This window comes from Penaeus vannamei, chromosome 31 (assembly GCF_042767895.1).
Source record: "Penaeus vannamei isolate JL-2024 chromosome 31, ASM4276789v1, whole genome shotgun sequence".
In the NCBI taxonomy this organism is placed as follows: domain Eukaryota; kingdom Metazoa; phylum Arthropoda; class Malacostraca; order Decapoda; family Penaeidae; genus Penaeus; species Penaeus vannamei.
The window spans coordinates 11332256-11334755 of NC_091579.1; the positions used below are offsets into that span (position 1 = coordinate 11332256).

General features: G+C 58.0%; 1 protein-coding gene across 5 annotated transcripts in view; it reads left to right on the forward strand.

The window, feature by feature from the left end:
- The window catches only part of fwd (phosphatidylinositol 4-kinase beta fwd), a 108414-nt gene that overhangs the window by 25793 nt on the left and 80121 nt on the right, over positions 1 to 2500 (forward strand). For 2 of the 5 annotated variants that reach the window (XM_070143855.1, XM_027359695.2), the window contains exon 1: positions 1112 to 2220. The exons of the other annotated variants lie outside the window; for them this stretch is intronic. The gene's annotated coding sequence lies outside the window, so the exon portion shown is untranslated. Of the gene's footprint in view, positions 1 to 1111; positions 2221 to 2500 lie in introns of those variants that run through there. 5 annotated transcript variants of the gene reach the window in all.

A 2500-nucleotide genomic window follows, 5' to 3' on the forward strand; every position in this document is an offset into this window, starting at 1 on the left:
TATTGATCCACTTTCCCTGACCGATGCTCGTCATTGTTCGATAGTACGGGCGCCACCCCGACGATATGAATTAGGGGCATTAAAGAGATCTTAGGAACATAGCATTCTAAAGAGCGCATATTCACCATATATTGCATTTTCTCGTGGAATTGGGAATGGGTGAGTCAGTGCTTTGCCCTTTTAGGTAAATAGAAAAATCCCATCTGCATGAAAGGAAAATAGCCACAATAAAAAAAATGAGAATAAATGTTTACGTTTTGTTCCCGTTTGCTCCTTTGGCAGCAGTTCCCTCCCACCCCACCCCACCTCCGCCCGCCCGCCCGCCCGTCACGATTATGGGCTGTGATGACCTGGCTCCCGAACAGCCGACAAGTGTACGAGTCGTTATTTTTATTTGAATGTCTGTGACCTGACCTGACCTGGTTCGTGTCCCCCCCTCCCACCCGCTGACCTGTCTTACATGGAAGCGAGATCTCTCGTCTCATCTTCTTTGAAAGGGGAGCCCTCCGCTGGACGCGCCAAATTACTCAATTGGAAATGGGTGGGAGTGGGTGGATGGGTGGGGTAGGTGGGTGAGTGAGTGAGTGGATGGGTGGATGGGTGGGTGAGTGAGGGAATGGGTGGGTGAGTAAGTGAGTGGTTGAGTGAGTGGATGGGTGGGTGAGTGAGGGGATGGGTGGGTGAGTAAGTGAGTGGTTGAGTGAGTGGATGGGTGGGTGGGGGTGAGTGAGTGGATCGGTGGATGGGGGGGTGAGTGAGTGAGTGAGTGCATGGATGGGTGGATGAGTGGGTAGGTGGCTGAGTGAGTGAGTAAGTGGGTCGGTGGGTCAGAGGGTGGGAGAGAGGAAGAGAAAGAAAGAAAGAAATAGAAAGATTGAGAGGTGGGCATCCAGCGAGTAAGAGATGCCTGCATTGAAGTGATGAGGCTGATGAGAAGATGATGCTGTCGATGATGCCCAGCTCGGGGGTGTGGTGGGCGAGCATGTTACTATGGTGCGGGCGGCGGGCGTGGAAGGGGAGCGGCCCGGGGCAGTGTGTGTAGAGGGCAGCGAGTGTAGAGTAATGTGACAGCGGCGATGAGGGGGGGGGGATGCCCTAGGCAATAGGGGTGACGCGCAGCTGTCTGGCTGGATTACGGCCCCGCCCCGCCCCGCCCTGAGCCAGCCGTGCACGCCGTCCCGCCCTGTGTCCGTGTCCCGCTGCCCAGCCCTGCCCTGTGCTCGTCTTGTGGGCCTTCGCTTGCAATGGAGTCGATAATGTCGGGCCAGAATCCGTTCGTTGCGGCAGAGCGAGCGAGGTGCTAACAGGAAGGCCAGGAGGGCGGGTGCGCGCGCAGGTCCCTCGGGCGGCGCGGTTCCCCACATGCCAGAATCACCGTCGCTTGTTCCGTCCAGCGCCAGTGTTGCCATCGCCGTCACGGGGAGAGGCCGCTCGTCCATTCCTTCCCCCTGCGAGTGCTCCCTAAGTCTTTCTGGATTGTCCCTTGTGTGGAGTAAGGACGTTACGTCTAAGGACACTGTATTCTCTCGCCTCCTCGGCCCAGCGCGTGCAAATTCGAGCCCGATTGAGGGAACGACAGAAGTTTGGGGAGCGCGAGTGAGTGAGTGAGTGTAGTGCACCAGACGATACGACCAGTTGTTATTATTGTGTCCTCAGCCCAGCGTCCCTCCCACCCTCGCCCGCCGCGTGTGGCCGCCGACGTCCGTGCACAGAGAATCGGAAAGTGATGTGTGTCACGCAGGGTCCCCGTTCAGCTGTGGATCCAGCGTAGGGCAGTCGGAAACCTGACGTCGTCTTGCCCTGCCCCAAGTAGCCGATCGGCCGCCCCTACAACATTGCCCGTCGCCCTCGAGCCTCGCCGCCGACCGGCCTCGGTCACACCCACCATTCACCGGGTCGACTCGCCTGCAGGAGGCCCAACTGTTGACACTTGGACGTCGGGGCATCACCTCCATCTTCATTATCCCCGGCGAGAAGTCCCGAGGAAGGAAGCGCGGAGGACGGGGCAGCAAGCGTGAAACCTCCCTTCCTTCAGGCGTCTCCCGCATCGCAGTCTTCCTGTCAGAGGAACCAGGAGCTTGAGACGCGAAATTTCCCCTTTTGAGCTGCAGTGGCTGTGCCCCGAGTGCACGTGCCCGCCGATAACCGCGCCAAATTCATTGTTATCTTCCCGAGTCATCATGGAGAGGTCGGAGATGCTATCAGGAGTGAACATGACAGGTAGGGAGCTTTGTTTACATGTTGGCGAGAGCCTCGAGTGCGGAGGGCTGCGCTCGGATGACGGCGGGACGGGGCCTGCCCGCGCCGACAGGCCGAAGCCGAGGGGCCAGTGACGCAACCCGACAAGGCCTCGTAGTGTGTGTGTGTGTGGGGGGGGGGGGGGGGGATTTACTAATTAACATTGCACGTGAGTGAGTGGAAAAAAAATAGATGAAGAGTGAGTGTGCGATTGAGCCTTGGAGAGAGAGTGAGGAAGTGAGTAATGATTGAGTGAGTAAGT